The sequence below is a fragment of the Nomascus leucogenys genome, chromosome 5 (assembly GCF_006542625.1).
Source record: "Nomascus leucogenys isolate Asia chromosome 5, Asia_NLE_v1, whole genome shotgun sequence".
NCBI classification, from domain to species: Eukaryota; Metazoa; Chordata; class Mammalia; order Primates; family Hylobatidae; genus Nomascus; species Nomascus leucogenys.
In genome coordinates this window covers 52,976,631-52,996,002 of record NC_044385.1, presented here as the reverse complement: position 1 = coordinate 52,996,002, position 19,372 = coordinate 52,976,631, and the positions used below count along the sequence as shown (strand labels likewise).

The window sequence follows — 19,372 nt, the reverse complement described above, 5'->3', positions numbered from 1 at the left end:
CTCTGTTGTAGGGACAGTTGTTCTGTGTATTGTATAATATTCAGCAGGATACCTGTTTTCTACACACCAGATGCCAGTAACACCCTTCCTGCTCCCCAGTTATGACAATCAAAAAATGTCTCTGGACATTGCCAAAAGTCCCCTGGGAGCCAGAGCTAGGGAGTATAGAATTGCCCCTGGTTGAGACCTACTGCCCTATACTAACAAATCATGTTTGATCCCAGTCCTGGGTGAAGGGAGTGAAAACCAAGAAGACCAAGATGACACAGTTCCCGATCAGCAAAATCCAAGGCTTAAATTTCCAGTGGCTGCCAGAGCCCTGAAGCCTTCACTCCCATAGGCATGATCCCACTCCTGGCCTTGCAGTATAATCATCCACTTTGGAAAGAGTTGAGTAAATTTAGCCCAGTTATTATCTCCCAGGGCATTAAGAAAACAGAAGCTCCTCCAGACAAGTCACCACTATCAGCTCTGAGGAGTGGGAGAGGGAGCCAGCAGGGGAAGATGTCCTGTCACCCATGGACCTCCACTCTTTAATCCCACAAAACCCACCTCTTCGAAGATATATCGACACCAGGGCAGAGACTCAGCCAACCAAAGAGAAACTCCCAACTGTCCAAGAGTCTCACAGCCACTCTGTCCCCATCATAATTCACTTCAGTTGCTGGGTATACAAATACCATCTACCTGGCTAAGTTTCTGGGAGGAGGGAAAGTACATCTCAATCCCTCAACACTTGTTCGACTAACCATCCCAGCTCCTCGCTTTCCTCCACTTGTCCACCTTGACTGAAAGGTGTCCTTCGTGCCAGATACCCTAAAGAAAATCTACCAATGCTAGGGTCTTGCCCTCCAGGGCCTTGGGAGTCAAGGTTGGCAGCATTGGCCAAGAGGCATAAAAGAAGGTGAAAGTACTGAAGTGGAAATTCCAGACACACGAGGGAGAGACAGACAGACGGATGGAAGACTAAATCCAAGGGACAGCATCGGTGGTGGGGGTGGAGACAAGTCTTCAAGGGGCAGAGTCAGAGAGGCCTGTGGGACAGGCTGACAAGCTTCCGGGCTTTGGAAACCGGAAGATCCTGTGTAACCACACACTTTCCCAAGCAGAGATGATGCTGACTGTGTTACTGACTGTAAATCTAGTCCACTCAGGGCTGGGTTTGGCTCACTCTGGGCCGGCCCCCCACCAGCTACAGTTTTGCTAAATTTAGTGCCGTTCCCAGCCACCCAAACGACTCTGCTCTTCGTGTCCATTTCAGGTTCAGTCGGGGACAGACAGAGAGGAATGGGGCTTGTCCAGAAGAGATCTGCCCTCATGTGACCCTCTCCCTTCCCCGCTGAAGTCAGGGGCCCCAGGGAGCAGAAGATGTGAGAAACCAGTTGGAGGTCTCCAGGGCTCTGAAGCAGGCTCTGCCCTCTAGGTGGTATGCAGAGTGAGAAGGGCCACTGATCCCAGGAAGATCACCCCACACCACCTAGGTTTCACTCTTTGGGAGTCACAGATGCTGTGGTGTGGCAGGGGTCCTACTCCCTCAGATACTATATGGCATGGTGGGTGGACAGACAGACATCCTCAGGGTAGGACTGGAGGAAGGCCCCTCTGCAGTGCTTTGGAGAATCTTGGAGATAAAAAATGTATTCAGTCAAATATTCAGAGAGTCTAAAACACAGAAGGTTAAGGGAGTGGTCCTTAAACCTGGATGCACATTAGAATCACCTGGGAAGCCTCAAAAACTGATGCCTGTGTCCCAGCACCCCAAGAGACTCTGATGTAATCGGCCTGGGCTTTGGAAATTCTGAAAGATTCCCAGGTGATTCTAATATTCAGACAAGAGTGGGAAGCAGTGGGTTAACAGCATGCCCTGCTGTCACTGATTTCCGCCTTTCAGGCTGCCCTGGTAGACTCCTCACCCAACCACTGCCTTGCTATGTCACCCACCAAGGGCAAGTTATTTAACCTCTCTACGCCTCAGCTGCACCAACTGTAAGGTGCACATAATGATACAGAACATATACCTCTAAGGTTGCTGGGAAGCTGTAATGAGACAATCCATGTAAAGCACACAGAACATCGTATACAAGATGTGCTCCCTGAAAGCTAGGAATCATTATTATTATCTGTTATAATAATGAGGAGGAAGAGAAGAAAAAAACAGGGAACCCATAGAGCTGGGTCTACACTGCCCAAGGAATAAGAATCTCCAGCACTAAGCCACGACTATCTCAGGAAGTGGGCAAGAAGAGGTTCCACGGCCATCTCCACAGTCCTCTCAGGAGGACACTCACCCATTCCCCCTACTGCTGTTCATGCTGTTTCTCCTATCTTCCAAGCCCTCCCCTCTTCCCATCTTCCTAAATCCCACCACTCAGGGCCCAGCTCTGACCACCCCAGGGCTCTCTCCCTTCTCAGGTGAGAAAGCCCTCAGGTTTCTCCAATAATACTTCCCTCCATGCCTATCTGTCTACAGGATGAATGAATGCTTTGATATGGACTAGCCTTGTAGCCTCAAAAGGACAATAAGCAACTTGGGAGGAGGGCCTGATTCTCATGCTTCTGTGTGTTCCCTACAACACCTAGCACCATGCTGGGCACACAACTCTGGATTAATGAATATCTGTGAAATGAAAACACATGTTGAGCCAGCAAAGCTAACTGCACATCAGCAAGAATCCAGGCTCAGTGTCCAAGAGAAGTAGGCACAGCACCCAAGTTGCTGGCCCAGCTCCCCATTCCATCATTACAAGGACACACCACCACCCAACTCCATCATGAGAGATCCTACCCACCTAGTCCCAGAGCCTGTGGCTCCTGCCAGAAAGCCACTGACCCCCATGATTCCCTAAACCCCAAAAGGGCCAGGAAAAACTCAGCTCTGCCCACATGGGAGTCCAGAGCAGCTGGCCACCCAACAAGCTGTAAGCCTCTTACAGATTAAAGGTCCTAATTTAAACCTCTATTTGAGGTACGACAAGTGGGTCAACACTCTGCAGGTCGGTCAGTGCAGCTGGTGGAAGGAGAGGCAACTATGACCCAAGAAAGGCTCTTCTCCTTCAGGGGGAAAGATGGAGCCAGAGAATCACAGATCTACGTGGAATCACTGAGGTGACAGGAAGTTCATTCTGATGCACCACGAATCCTACCCGCCCCCAGATGGCCAGGACTCCACCCTCCCTAGGCAACGAACCTGAGAAACAGAGAATATAAGGACAAAACCACAGTCGGGATGGCCTTCCTCTTCCTGCCATGGCTTTGGTATATGGGGAAGAAGGAAATTTGCTGCTAAAAGATAAAATTGTTTTAAAGCAAAGAAACAGTTAATAAAGCCAGCAACCAACAGAAGAGGGAAGGGGCTGGATATGCTGCTGCATTCTAGGGAATCATACCCTGGTGAGAAGACAGGCAAGGTGACCTTTGCTCCTAAATCTGGCTGAGGTTTTCCTGGTCTTTCTCCCTAGCTCCTCTGCAGCAGGAAACACCAGGCATGGGTGAGCAGCTGCAGACAAGCCTAGGATCACGCTGTCAGAAGCTGACTCTGGCTGCTCTTTAAAAAGAGCCCTCTCACCACATCTGTCTCCATAGAGAGGGCCTCTGGGGAAGTGGCTGGAACCCACTGTCTACACTAAAAGCAGAGAAATCCTTCCAGGACAACGTTTCTCAAACTTTCTGGACCCTGATTCACAGTAGGAAATCAATGTTATGCAGTAGCCCAGCACAGGCATATATGTGCACTTATCTATATGTATCACTCTCTCTATATATATAACTGAAACAAAGTTTCATGAAATAATACTTATCTTTACTACGTACTATGCAATCTAATATTTTCTATTCTATATATATTTTAAAGGCTGGTCTCAACCCGCTAAATTGATCTCACCCATTATGGCCTCTGGACCTGCAGTTTGAACATTACTCTGCAGGAAATGGAAGAGGCTCTTCTCCTTGAAAGAACTTTTAAAATTCCCTCACAGACTAACCTCCCTACAAAGCAAATTCCTGCTAAGCTGATGAGTGAGGTGAGAAAATTGGAACCTCAGTTGCCCAGTCCTTTCTCTGCAATATGCATAAGCTGTGGCTGCCTCAGAGAGCCCCGGTCTGCCCCACCTCTCTCAAGGTGCAGAAGCTCCCCCCACACCCGCAGTGATGCCTCCTGGTGCTGGCCTAGCACCTAAGCACAAGCCAGTGCACGGCTGATTGTCACCATCATTCACTGGGATCAAGCATTGCCTCACCACCCCTCAACCTCACCCTCCACTGAAGGAATTTACCTATAACACACAGAGGCAGAAATGCCAACACTGTGCTGCCCACATTGGCTTTTTTCCCCTCCAAACAGCCTATCTATCTATCAGATGTGCTACAAAAGCCTGGAGGATGGGAAGTTTTTTATCTTTTTTTTTTTTTTTTTTTTTTTTGAGATGGAGTCTCGCTCTGTCACCCAGGCTGGAGTGCAGTGGCGCAATCTTGGCTCACTGCAACCTCCGCCTCCCAGGTTTAAGTGATTCTCCTGCCTCAGCCTCCCGAGTAGCTGGGACTATAGGCATGCTCTGCTAACTTTTTTTTATTTTTATTTTTTCAGTAAAGACGGGGTTTCACTATGTTGGCCAAGATGGTCTTGATCTCTTGACTTCACGATCCGCCCGCCTCAGCCTCCCAAAGCGCTGGGATTACAGGCGTGAGCCACAGTGCCCGGCCTGTTTTTGTTTTTTTAACTGATGGTACAGAGGCATATTTTACGGGAATCTTTTTAATGTCAGGAAAAAAAAACAATCCAACGTTAAACCTCCCTCAGCCCAGTCTTCCTGCTTTTCCAAGAGGCCTGGGAATACCTCCTCTTCCAGACAGCCCTCCCTGATGGATAAGGACAGCTAAGGAATTCTACAAACCCTATGCCATGGTAATATAAAACTCTAATGACTCCTTTCCATACTCACCATTCCCACAAATGTAACACGCTGCCTCTCTGAATCCATCATTATGGCCTGGGTGGGTATCTAAGTTAGAAATCATGTCACAGAAAAAAACTTAGCATAAGCATTCAATATTTTGAATCAGTAAGTTGTAAAGGTTAATTTTTTTCTATTTTTTCCAAGTAATAGAACAGGTATTTTTGTCCCCTGCTAAGTGGAGCAAACACTGGACCTCTCCATTTGTGTCAGTGTGCAGACTCCCATTCCCCACTGCTTTCCCAAGCTCCTCGGGACCACTGTCATGCTTGCTGCTTATCAGCGCCCTCCAAACCCAGAATGCCCACTCGGCGCACTTGGGCAAGTACCAAAGACTCCAGGAGAAAAAGCATCTTATCACCGTCATAAGAGCTCAGTGAGCATTTGACAGCTCACTAGCCTATAGCAGGTGTTTTTGTTTTTGTTTTTGTTGTTGTTGTTTTGTTTCTGAGACGTAGTTTCACTCTTTTTTGCCCAGGCTAGAGTGCAATGGTGCAATCTCAGCTCACTGCAACCTCCACCTCCTCGGTTTAAGCAATTCTCCTGCCTCAGCCTCCTGAGTAGCTGGGATTACAGGCACATGCCACCGTGTCCAGCTAATTTTGTATTTTTAGTAGAGACAGAGTTTCGCCATGTTGGCCAGGCTGGTCTCGAACTCCTGACCTCAGGTGATCCACCCACTCTGGCCTCCCAAAGTGCTGGGATTACAGGCATGAGCCGCTGCACCTGGCCCCTATAACAGGTTTTTATAACTTGGGATCTGTGAATCCTCTGACAGTGTATGCCAAATTGGGGCTCTTTTTTTTTTCTCCTGGAGGGACTATAGCTTCCATGCAATTTCTAATATGAACTGGCAGGAAAATAAGAGCTGCCAAAACCAAATTCTTAGAAAGTTGATCAAGGGCCTCCCAAGACTGCCTCTACCTCTCCAATACACAGCCCCTCCTCTGCCACTTACACTCTCTCTGAACATCCCAACTTCCTTCTGCCAACAAGCCATTTCCTCCTTCAGTTTTGTGGTGGTCTGGCATGAACTTTCAGGTGAAGTCCTCTCGCCCTTGAACACTTACTTATTAACAAACACCTATTTACTGAGCACTTGTTGTGGCCAAGCATCATGCTAGGCTCTGAGGATACAGCCATAAACGAGATGGATGAGATCTTCCTTGTGTTCCCAGAGACATCCTCCAGCTCCCAACCCCATTTAAGGCTAATACAACACTTTCTTACACTTCATTTGTGTCACATTTACACTCTATTTTAGGTGAAGGTATCTGTCTACCTCACTTATTCCTTCTCCGTCCCCACCCCACTCCATCCAAAAAGAGAAACAGACACAGAATCTTTCACAGAGGCCATCCTAAGCAAATGCACATCAATCCATGAATGCTGACGGTCCAAGCAGTGGTCCAAGCAGCAAGACTAGCATACCAGGGCAAGCCTGACTCAGCAATGCAGGGTCCAGGGGACCTTGGGAGATGTCTCTGTTGCAGCAAAGAGCATGGGGCCTCTGTTCCTCAGCCACAGCCTGCAGTTCTCATTCCAGCTGCTGATCCTTCAAATTGTGCATCCAGTCAGGGAAGTTAGAAAAAGAGCACCCAAGTAGATGTGTCTGGCTGACCTACCTTCTGGACTATCCAGGTGGAGGAGAAGCATACATCTCAGATATCTGCACCAATACTTTCAGCATGTAAACTGATGGAAGACATCAAACAATGCATCAAAGACATATACCTCTCTCATGAAGAAGAGAGCTGGTTGCTCTAGATACCACGGCCATCTCTTCTAGCAATCTCTGCCAGCTCATTTCCAGAGCATCTGAACACAACCATCTACTTCCTAAATCACAACATGGCAGTGACTAGAGCTGCCGCCATCCCTTTCCACCTGTCAGATGCAGAAGGATGCACAGCCAACAGCAACAGGACCACAGAGCTGTTTCTCTAATATCACAAAAGCTTTCAATACTGTTAACGAAATGGCTCTAGCAGCCACCAAAGAAATCTGCTCCTGGACTTTGTTGTCTAAGAAATATGACCTTATGGTACTGAGGTCACAGAAAGGGATACTCCTCAGCACTATTCAGTCAACAAATATTAGTGAAACACAGCACTGTCAGGTACTATAAACAACAGAAAAGACAAGACTCAACCTTTATGTCAATCAAAGGTTGTTAGGGAGGCAAGGTTACTATAGAAGAAACAATTAGAGCAATCATCTCTAATGTGGCATGTATAAGCAGATCCACTAGGATGAAGAAGAAAATATTAGAATGTTTATACTTTACTGAAATACAAAAAAATTAAATTTTACTATTATTTAACATAGGAATTGACACTGACACACTCCTTCAATTTGTGTGTTGGGTGGTTGCTGTCATTTAAGGTACCAAAGGAATCCTTGTGTCTGAGTAGGAGATCCAAATGCAGAAGGGTAGACAGTGACACCCCCAGTTGCCTGTTGATTTAGTACCATTTACATCTGCCCAGTGAAGCAAGGTTAAAGACACCATCTTCAATACAATAAACAACAGTCCTTTGTAATAAGACGGTGAGACCCGAACGTCATCTGACCACACTGTCACTAATTATCTCGTGGTAAAAATATCTAAAAGAGTTGCTCAACTTGGAGAAGAATCAGGCCAGGTATGTGACTCACGCCTGTAGTCCCAGTGCTTTGGGAGGCCAAAAACAGAAGGATCTCTTGAGACCAGGAGTTCAAGACCAGCCTGAGAAACACAGCAAGACCCCAGTCTCCACAAAAAATTTAAAAATCAGCCGGGCATCATGGAGCACATTTGTAGTTCTCACTACTAGGGGGTCTGAGGATTGCTTGAGCCCAGGAGTGAGCTATGATTGTGCCACTGCACTCTAGCCTGTGCAACAGAGTGAAACTCTGTCTCAAAAAAAAGAGGAATTATACTTTTTTTAAACCAGAAAACAAGAGTTCTAAAATGTGCTGACCTCTTCTGTAATGAGTGCCAGTAAGTAGAATGCCACTTAATGGGTATTTTTAAACAAATACTTACTCTATATCTTTATGGTGAAGGTAGAATTTTTTTAATGAGTAAGAAAGCCATTGTTCTTTTAAAACAGGCACTTGGAAATCATTTCTACCGTTATGTGATAATGTTGCCAATTTCAATGTAAGGATGTCATCTCTAAAATCTCATTATCTGCACACACTCAAAACAGAACATCAACACTTGTTTTAAAATCTCCCAAAATGAAGTATTTCAGGGGTCTTGAACCCATTTATTAAATTCAACATATAAAAGTATTAAATTTTGCAATGAGTTTGTAAGAACAACTGATTGATATCAAGACTGACTGAAATATATTAGCTGGATTTCAACAAAAACCTTTGCAGAAAACAGTGGATGTGACCAAAAAACAAGTATCAAGATTTCATAAGTATAATCCAGGATGCATTTCTGCCATGGGCATCTGCATATCACTGTGAGGTCCCTTTTAAAATATCCTGACTCAAAACAGAACTTCTAGCTGCAAATGACACCGAGCTACTCTGAAATAACAAATTATGCTCAATTGCAATGTTCTTACTGAAAAAGAATCATTCTTAACAGATAATTTCACTTAATTCTTCAACAAATATCCATCTCTTATATACATATGACAGGCACTGTTCCATCCTCTGAGATATAGCAGGGGACAAAACTCACAAAAATCCCTTCTCTCATGGAGCACATATTCCAGTGGGGAGAGAGAGAAAATACACTAATAGAAATAAATAGTATGCCAACTGGTGAAAAAACACTACATGAAAGGGATGCAAGGAAGGCTAGAGAATGCTGGGGGCTTGGGGGACCCTCTGAGAAGGTAACATCGGAGCACAGACCCAAAGGAAGTAAGAGATTTAAGCACAGGGCTATCTGGGGAAAAGCATTCCAAACAGAGGGAACTGGAGGTAAAAAGGCCCTAAAACAGGAAATGCCTAGTATACCTAAACAACAGCAGGAGGCCAGTGATGCTGGAGCAAAGTGCAAGTTGAAAAGAGTAACAGGAGACAGATACAGAAGTAACGTGATAAAGCTGGGTAAGGTCATATGGACCTGTATTGTGCAAGATGGCAGCCACTAGCCATGTGAGGCTATGGAGCACATGAAATGCAGCTAGTTCACATGGAGATGTGCTTTGACTATTACTTAGTACAACAAACAAACAAAACAAAAACAACGTAACATATCTCAGAAGTGAAAATATTGTTAACATACTGGGCTAAATAAAATACATTATCAAAATTAACTTCAAGTGGTTCATTTTCCATTCATTTTTCCTTTATCAAAAACGTTTAAATTACACACATGACCCTCATATGTAGCTCACATTATATTTCTGTTGGGCAGTGATGAGATAAGCTATGAGGTCTTATGGACCACAGTAAGGGTGATTGCTTTTACTGAGAGAGAAGAAAAGCCACTGCAGGGTTTGGGCACAGCAGAGCATGATGTGACTTAACGTTTCACAGGATTGTTTTGGCTGCGGGGAGGACTACAGCCTCCAAGGGGCAATAAAGAAGCAGGTAAGAGAGGATGGTGGCTTCGACCAAGGTGGTGGCAGCGGAAGTAGTTCTGATAGATGAGATTTTGGATATATTTTACAGGTAGAGTCAACAAGACTTACTGATGAACTGGATGAAGGACAGATGAGAAAGAGGGAAATCAAGCTTGACCAGAGGTGTTTTTGATAAGCAACTGGAAGAACAGCATTCCCATAAATGGGATGGGGAGACTGCAGGAAGAACATATTGGGGAGGGAAACCAGGAGTTCCATTTTGGACACGTTTAGTGAAATATCTATTCAGATCAAAGCTGAAATATTAAACAGGCAGATGGATACACAGGTCTACAGTTCAGAAGAGAGTTTGGGCTGCAGACAAATGATTAAGGGTCATCAGCATATAGACTTTTTAACTTTCCATTACAGAAAATTTCTGGGCCGGGCGCAGTGGCTCACGCCTGTAATCCCAGCACTCTGGGAGGCCAAGACGGGTGGATCACAAGGTCAGGAGATCGAGACCATCCTGGCTAACACGGTGAAACTCTGTCTCTATTAAAAATACAAAAAAATTAGCTGGGCGTGGTGGCGGGCGCCTGTAGTTCCAGCTACTCAGGAGGCTGAGGCAGGAGAATGGCATGAACCCAGGAGGCGGAGCCTGCAGTGAGCCGAGATCGTGCCACCGCACTCCAGCCTGGGTGACAGAACGAGACTCCTCAAAAAAAAAAAAAAAAAAAAAAAAAGAAAGAAAATTTCTAACATAAGTAAAACGAGAGAGAACAGTATAATAAACCCCCAGGTACCCATCACCCAGCTTCAACAATGATCAGCTCATGGTCAATCTTATTGAACTCCCAGGATTACACTGAAGCAAACTCTGGAGATCACTCATATAGATGGTATTAAAAGCCATGCAACAGGAGAGGATCACAGACAGAATGAGAGAAGACAGAGAGGAGGTGCCCAGGGCCTTTAATGTTTAGAGGTCAGGGAGATGAGAAGCTGAGAAGGAATGGCCAATTAGGCAGATGGAAAGCCAGAAATACACACCCTGGAAGCCAAGTGAAGAAACAGCATCAAGGAAAAGGGTATGACCAGTGGTGCCAAACTGCTGAAGAGCTCCTGTGAGGAAGATGAAGAAGTGACCACTAGAGTCAGGATCATGAGAGTTACCATGGACCTTGCCAGGAGCACTTTCATCAAAGTGGTGTGAGTCAAGAGAGGATGTGAACACAGCAAGGACTGAAAATACGGAGGGACAGATGATGGGGCAGTAGCTGGGAGAGGTGACCAAAGAAGACTTTTTCAAGATGAGAAAGGTAGCCTTTGGAAACGATTGAGCAGAGGGAAAAAGTAGTGATGCAAGGAGGAGGGGACAGGCTGGGGCAACGTCGAATATGTGAGAGGAACTGAAATTTAGGGCAAAGTAGAAGGCTGCCCTTGGACAGAACCACGAAGAGTTCATTTAGGAAGAAGGTAGGGAATACAATATATCCTAGCCATTTGAAGTCTTTTGTTTTGTGTTTTATAATACTATAATGTATTTTAGCACAGCACTACTTTTTATAAATTATAAATACACACACAAAGAAGGGGAATTGCTCAAAAGTTTTAACTGATATGGGCACACAATCAAAACAAAGACGACTTAACTGAAAGAAAACAAAACATATCATCAGAGGCTGAACGTGTAGCCTTCAGTGACAAGGAGATATGTATCATAAGGATACTAGGTTTTGTATCTGAAAATACACTTTTATTAACTAAGATTTTTTTAAAGGCTCAGACACTATAATCCAGTAACTACAATACAGTTGCATTTGAACTGAAAATGCAAAAATATAAGAAGAATCATGGACTATTCTCAAAATCAGTGCATCACAGGAGTCAGAGTCTGATTATTTACTTACATAAAGAAATGTAAATCAGTTAAAAGTTTTATCAGCAAGACAGGCCTGAATTGTATCATCATATCTGGCTACTGAGGCAGACTGGCTACCCAATACACAACGAACAGCAAATCAAGAAAGTGGGCCTGTCATCTGAAAGGCTGGCAGGTAGCCTAATTGGAACAGGCAAAAGCCCCAAACCAACCTGAAGTCCACAAAGCCACAGAAACATCCAATTTGCTCAAACATATTAGCAACACTTGGTGTTTGCCAAGCCCTGTAACAATTCAGAACCCCCTCTTTAAACGTGTTCATTTAGCCTCTCCACACTCCACCAATTCAGGAAGCTCTCCATTTTAACTTTCAGAGCTATCCACACTCAAGCCCAAAAGTGTTACATGGATACACGCAAGGCCCAAGCAGCACCACAGTTAGAATGCCGGGTCGTGTGGCTATGAGACACAGGCCTGCCACAGAAGCCATGCCTGGCTTCTTGAACATTCTAGGGGCACCTTTGTCAACCACATAAAATGACAGCATGAGAGCATGAACACCAAGCTCTAAAACGTGGCAGGTCTGCCTGCACAGAAGCGACAGTTGTGGTCACACTGCTCAGCTGGGGTGAACGCACGGGGAAAACTGCCAAGCAGCAGCTCTCCTGTGGTCAAACTGTAAGCTCCAGGAGTTGGGCCCTGTCTGTCCTTTTCACAGGTGTAGGCCCAGTGTCCAGTACAGCTCCTGAAACAGAGCAGGCTCCCAAGAAATATCTACTGAAGGAAGGGAAAAGTGTCTAGCTACATTAAACCATAAAGGCAAGAAGGATCATGAAAAAATGCTCAAAATCATAAAAATCATCTAACAAAACTCAAGAAGCTGTTGATGGCAGCTGACTGGGAAGAATCGTGGGTAGCTAAGTAAATCTAAAAGGTAGAATTGCAGAACATAAATTCTTTTAAGAATGACCATAATCTGTATTAACAGAGCCTTGAAGATTTGTCATCAACTAAATGAAACATGCGGATCTTATTTGGAGCCTGACTCAAACCAATCAGCTGTTTTCAAAAAAAAAAAAAAAGAAAGAAAGAAAGAAATTGAGACATCGAAGGAAATTTAAACACCATTTGGATATTTGGATGACAGGAGATATTTAGGAATGACTGTGCTTTTTCAAGGTGTAATAATACCACTAGGGTTACGTTTTTAAAAGGTATTATCCTTTAGAGATACATTAAAAAGTATTTATGGATCAAATAATACAGGATCTAGGACTTGCTGTAAAATAATCCAAGAAGGGGGTAAGAAAAAGGTAGGTGAAGGTATAAAAGAAATGAGAAAAGCCATGTGTTGATTACAAGTCGAAAAACTGGGGGATGGGAACATTGAGGTGTATTATGCTAACTCTATCTTTGTGTACCTGTGAAAATTTCCATTGACAAATTTGAAAAAAAAAAAAAAAAAAAAAAAAAAGACTAACCATAATGTCAAACCACAGTTAATTTCCTTGCATTTGCTGCACTGTTGGAAAATAACTGAGAGGCATTTTTAGTCATACATGGACACAGTGGTTTCTGAGGAGACCAGCAGAACAGAGCTGAGAGTCCCATCTTTTCTTTATCCCCGCCATCATGTTCATCTGAGACTCACTTGTGTCATTTCTGCTTTCATCCTAGGCCTGAAGAGGTCTCCATGTTTCCTCTCACAATGGCCCCTACTCTCCTTCCACTCTTCCCTTCTCTGCTGCTGGTTAGTTCTTCACAATTCTGGTGGTCCTCTGCTTTATCCGGTGATCCTGACTACCTCTAACCCACCTTTGTAGCCAGGTCATATTCCTTCCTTCTCATGGCCCTAATGCCAATGGATTCTGTCATGCCCACACAGCTTTAACCCTTCTCTTTTCCTTAAAGGCAGTCATCATCATATATCCGAGTATGTCCATCTTCCCCCAAATTTGTCACACTTGCTGCGTTAAGCACCTCTCTTCCTCCACTTACCCACTCAGATTCCTCTTGCACATTTCCAGGACAGATCAAACAAGGATGGGTCAACCAATAAATATCTGAGGCCTATCGTGTGCCAAGCTCTGTACTCAGCACTGGGGTGACAGCAAAGGACAAGACAGATACAGACATGCTCTCTTGAAGCATGTGATCCAGTGCAGATGGAATTAAAATTGGTTCAGCTGCCCATAAACCTTCCAGATCAAACTGCGAATCTTTTATTTACCTCTGTATCCTGAGAACTTCACACAGTGCCTGCCACATAATAGATCTTTAATAAATATCTGGTAAATGATATTTATTTATCCAAGTCAGTGCAGTTGTCTCAACCTAAGTTTAAGACCATATAGTATGGGGTCACCCTAAACCCTACAAATGAAAAGATATTTAAGAGAGAATGTTTTCTTTATAACAGCCTCTGGGGAAACTGTGCCGGGAGGTATGAAGGAATGCTCCTAGAGCCAGAGTTACCATTACCAGCTAAAAGCAGCTCTAGGTGTGCTCGACTTCTGTCTTCTTTGCTATTATGGATTGTCTGCTCCCTCCTCCCGCTGCTGGCCTCCTCCCTATCAAGTGCAACGAGAATCAACCTCAGTCACCTCCGTTCCCCCTGCTACTTCCAGCACTTGGTTTCCTCCTGCTACCGACGTGTCTCACTTCCTATCTGAGCAGAACTGCCCCAACTGCTGGGCTGTTGCTGTTCTGCAGCAGTGAGAACTTTAGCCCTGTTCCTAGCTAGGAGTTTCAGCAAGACTCCGGCTTGAGGACCAGGTCAAAAAGGTGGAAACTAGGACACAGAAGGACTCCATAAAGGTTGGCTGCAGGAATACTGAATGCTGATTCCAGTCCCAAGCCAACACAGACACATATCCCACAAACGCCAAGCCCAGAGCCTTATTCTGACAGAGTGGATGAGTGCCAGGTTCAGACAGACATGCCAGGCTGGGTTGCAGGCTCTCTCTGCGGCAGCATCTCCAGGACCTTGGCACTAAAGGTGCCGGTGAGATCAGAAACGATAGAGATATCAGGAGAAAGATCCTACAGGACAGACGGAACCAATGAGCCTCCCTTCTCCTCACTCAACACTGGGCTTGGGTCAGTCCAGTATATCCTCTGCACTGCCCAGGGAAATCAGAATGAGAGGGACAGTAGCTTGTCAAACCCAGTCCTGCTGAGGAACTTAGGCCTCCAGGCTCCAGGGAAAAGGCTGAAAATGAAAGAGCTTTCCTAGATACAGAAGGACTATTTTTGAGCTGACTCTAATAATCTACTATTTCAACTACCAGCTCATCCTCTCATGGGATCACAAAGACAGGCCCAACGCAGAATCTTTAAGAACCCTAGAAATCTGAAATAGCCATCACAAGCACCCTCAGTAAAAGGCCAAGCACTTTTCTGGTAGTCTACAGCAGGGGTTGGCAAGTTTTTATCTTTTATCCTAAAGGGCAAGATAGTAAATATTTTAGGCTTATGGGGCATACAGGCTCCCTCGCAGTTACTCAACTATGCCATTGTAGCATGAAACCAGCCTCAGACAATACACAAACAATGGGCATGTCTCTGTTCCAGTGAAACTTTATTTACAAAAACAGGAATCCGGCCCACGGGCCACAGTTTGCAACCCCTGGTCATTGGGAAAACCTGCTCTTCCAGTATTTTCATGCTCCAAAGAGGAGCAGAGGCTCCCATCCACCTGGAGGGCTCCTATCCACACTAAGACAGGGACCCACTCTGGGGACTAGGCCTCCATCCCTACCAGTCCCTCCCATAAGGTACTAAGTCCTTCCCATAAGGTACTAAGAAATCTAGGCTATTTGTTCAAAAACCTTGGTCTGCATCAGAAACCTAGGCAAAGGTGAAAAAAGCTTTCCAGACATCAAATCAGAGGGCTTCAGAACTGGAAGAAGCTATCCCTTAGACTAGACACTTAGGCCTGGAAAAGGAAGTGGTGTGTCCAAGATCACGTAGCTAGCAAAAGTCGCCTGACTCTGTCCAGTGCTCTTACTCCTACGGGGTGACAAACAGCATGCTAGAAGAGGCCAAAGACTCGTGGCACATTTCTACAGCACATCCCTGAGCTATAAGCAAATGGTACAAGACCTTGGGGGAAATAAGTGCATGCGTGTGTGTGTGTGTGCATGTGTGTGTGTGTGTGTGTGTGTGTGTTTCCAGGTATACCTGGACATAGTTACTAGGGAGAGGAAAAAAACAAAAATCTTAACTTTAAAAAGGGATATGGTTTGGTAGAAGATGTGGGTGTTTGTTAGCAGAAATGCCCAGGGTCTGGGCAAGCCCTGGGATAATAAACCAGTACAAGGCATACAGCCTCACTCAATTCCAGGTAATGCCCCAGGCCCTAGGATCTACCTCTACCCACCTTCAAGCTTCATAATCCAATATCCTTCAAATCTTTTCCCAGAACGGACTTCCATTGCATATTTCACTTGCCTGACCATCAACATTTTTATTTGGATACCCTGCCATCATCTTGAAGGCAACATGTCTAAAAGAAAATCAAACATGACTTCCCAAAACAAGTTTGAACTCTAATGTTTCTATTTCTATAAATCACTAAGGTTAAAAATTTCAGCACTTTCTCTTCCCCATGTCCTGTCCTCAAGCCAGAGTAGCACTCCAAATTATCTCTTCCTCTTCATTTCCCCAGGCTCCACCCTAACCTATCACCTCCAATCTGGTATGTTGCTAGTCTCCTGCTGGGGACCCCAGATTCCAGGCTTACAACAATACCAGATCTTTCCCCATATACTCATCCTCCTTCCATTCACCACAGTCTCTTAAAGGTCAAGGTCCAGCGCTACTCACCTTTGGCTTCCCAGTTCCCAGAACCTCACCTAATATGGGGGGCACACAATAAATGCTAAATGAATGAATCACTGTTTTCATCACAAGATAAAAGAAAAAAACAAAAATCTTAACTTCAAAAAGGGATATGGTTTGGTAGTTTTCATCACAAGATAACTGCACAAGAAACCTCAGACCCTTCCTAGTTCCTACTCCCTCGAACCCAGACTGCTGAACTCTGAAGGCCCACCATCATCTTACCCTGCCCACCTCAGCTCCTACCAGCCCAGAAACAGGCTTTTGGCTCCATCTAGCTCATCAATGCTGGACCCTCCTCATGTGCCAGGCATTCCTGCATCCACATCTCTGCCCACGCTCTGCTCACCCTGCCCTATGATGACGTCCATGCCCTTCCCCCTGCATCTACTCCAACTCCTACGTAACTGCCAACTGCCGAGCTGTGGGGGGAGACAGGGGATACAGGAAGAGGGGAGATGATAAAAAAGACTGGGGAAAGGGGAGCATAATGAAAACATGCTGGGGTCTCTCGCTGATCCTTGGAAGCATAACCCTCTCAATGGGTCATAGGCGATTTAGAGAAGGAAGAGCCAGGAGGAGGAGCCAGATTTTTCCACTGAACGAAAGGCATGATTTTCATCACTGCTTCTGTTACCCTGGTAACCAGGGACAGCCCAGTGGAGAGTACAGTAAAAGAACACCATGTTTATCTTTGCTGTCTGATCTACTTCCCTGTACACCCTTCCCTGACCATCCCCTAGCCCCTAGGCCTGCTCCAAATCTCTTATAATGCCACCACCATCCTTCTAGTTACCCTTGCTCGAAACCTCAAAGGCAGAGCTAATTTCTCCCTCTCTTTATCCAACCCTAAGGACCATGTGTTCTTCCACTGCAACATTTTGGGGTTCATCTCACCATGCCACCTGCCATGCCAGGGGTCCCCCAAAACAAAGAGCTGGTCTCAAAGCACAAGGATGGCATCTGCTCTACCAGACAGGGCAAGTGGGACTAGTGGGGCAGGAAGGTGAGGAAAACTGCCCAGCCAACCATGTTCTCATCCCACACAGCTGGTGTGGAGAGGGACCTGGCTCTCCCAGCCCCCCTCCTATGGCTGAGATCAGGAGAAGGAGCCAGGTTGGGGATGGGGGGAGTAGGTTCACCCACAGGCTTCCACAGATCCTGCCTCCCACACGGACACAGTGTCTGCGTGACCTGAGAGCGGAGACACAGTGCTCGCCCTGGAAGATTATATAAGCGTTATATAACATGGTGGCACCAATAAGCACACAGGAGCAGTTGTCGAGTGCCAGGGACAGGCCAGGGGTGGAACCAAACCCAAGGGGCTGGAGGTTCAGCCCTCCTGCCACCCATGCCAAAGCAGCACCAGGCCCTGACTGCCTCGGCCCTGTCTATACCTGCTCCTTCCAGCCCAGAGGACACAGAGAGAAACTTGCCAGGCTCTGCACTCTTCCTTCCACACTGGGCAGCAGGGAGGGGCCGCAAAACCGTCACCACCCTGGGCCATGGCAGCCTCTGCCCATCCAGCCTGAGGCAGCCTAGCTGCTCTTCCCACAGGGGAGCAGCCATGGGGTCCTCGGCAGGGGAGGGTTGTGGACCAGTAGCCCCCTCCTCTCTGTCCTCCTACCAGAATGTAGGAGCACTTGTTTGAGGAACAAGTGCTGCAGCAGCAGCTCCAGGATTGGCTGGGCCAGCCGTTCCTCTGCTCTGTCACTTGCTGTTTCTCTAAAAAACAAAACAAACCGAAAGGGAAAGAAAAAAAAATTAAGCACATTTGACAAATGCCAGATCCCAAATTTTGGTCTATGGTTGCAAAGCTGGAAGGAAGAGGTCCTAAGCAAATTATCCTATTTCCCTACAGCCCCCAACTCCCACCATTCCTGGCCAATTCACCATCTATGAAGTTGGGCTGTGAGCCTGAAGATTGCTCCGCAGCCCCTATCTCTGGAGCTGCCTCAGTGGCTGTAGCTCCTTTGGGTAATATTCCCCCTCCCTCTACAGAATGCTCAGAGTCTGCGGCTCCCGGATATACACGCGGGACTAGGCGGCCGGCCTGGGGCAGTTCTGGGCAGTTTGGGCCAGGTCTTCATCAAACTCCTCCACCGTCATCACCACACCCACTTTATTAATTTGGCAGGGGTGGGGGCAGCTGAACAGAGACAGAGCCAAGTGATCTCCCGCAGCACCTGCCCTCTCCTGAGCTATGCCTCTGGCCTTCCCGCCTCCTCCTCCTCCACACGGACCTCCGCGCCCCCTGAAGAAGGGGGGAAAAAGAAATACGCATTAATACCTCGAGCCTTGGCGCACCAGCCCTCGCCCCCTCAACCACCTGTCTCTGCGCTCTCCCCCGCAGCCTTCCTCAACTCTGGGCGCCCCCTCTGCAGCAAAGGGGCACCACGCCCACTGCGGAGAGGAGAAATGCAAGGTGGGTAGCGGGCAGGCGCTCATTTGAGGGCCCGGGGGCTGCTCACTCACCCCTGCGCGCAGCTGGCCCTGGCCCCAGAGCCTGGGGCCCGCCCGGAGCTGCTCCAGGCCGCGACCGCTCCCACCCCCGCGGCGAGGCCAGCAGCGGCCCGAGGCCGCGCTGCAGTCGGGGTGGGGCGCGACTGGAGCGCGGCCGGGGCCCCGGGCATCGTCCCCAGGGAGCCCACCCTACCCCGGGACGCTCGGGGACCGCCCTGCAGGCCCGGCCCAAGGTGCCCACTCCCACCTGGCCGGGTCCCGGCTCTTACCTCGGCGGCCTTCCGCCCTCCGGGGGTACTGCGCAAACAGGCTCCCCCCCAGCCCCCGCCCGCCAAGCGCCCCGCTGCAGGCCCGAGATGCGCAGCCGCTGCGGACGCCGGCTCCGCGGCGGCCGCTTCCCGGGCGTGTGAGCTCAGCCTGCCCGCGCGCCCGCGCTTCCCACGCTCGGCGTCCCGCGCGGCGCCACCCAGCGGCCGCGTCGGGCGCTGCACGCTCGTGTCCGGGAAAATCTGCCGCAGCCGGCCGGCCAACTGATTCGGAAATTCCCAGAATGTGACCATAGGCTTGCGGCGGGGCGGGAGACCTGTCAGGCCGTGTGGCCGTCGCTAGACTTGGGGCAGAGCAGCTCCCACCCACCCTGTCTCTGAAGGGGACTCCAGAGTCTTTGCAAGATATTCTGATTTCCCCCCGTTCCTCTGACCTTGCCTCGCCATATTTCT

General features: G+C 47.2%; 1 long non-coding RNA gene across 1 annotated transcript in view; it reads right to left on the bottom strand.

Annotated features, from left to right (window-relative positions):
• LOC105739765 overlaps positions 1-19,063 on the bottom strand; it is a 67,268-nt gene extending 48,205 nt beyond the window's left edge. Inside the window, exons 1-2 of the long non-coding RNA XR_004030111.1 lie at positions 18,923-19,063; positions 17,818-17,915 (exon numbers count right to left, since the gene is read on the bottom strand). This is a non-coding gene — a long non-coding RNA (uncharacterized LOC105739765). The remainder of the gene's footprint in view (positions 1-17,817; positions 17,916-18,922) is intronic.
• Positions 19,064-19,372: the final 309 nt, after the last annotated feature.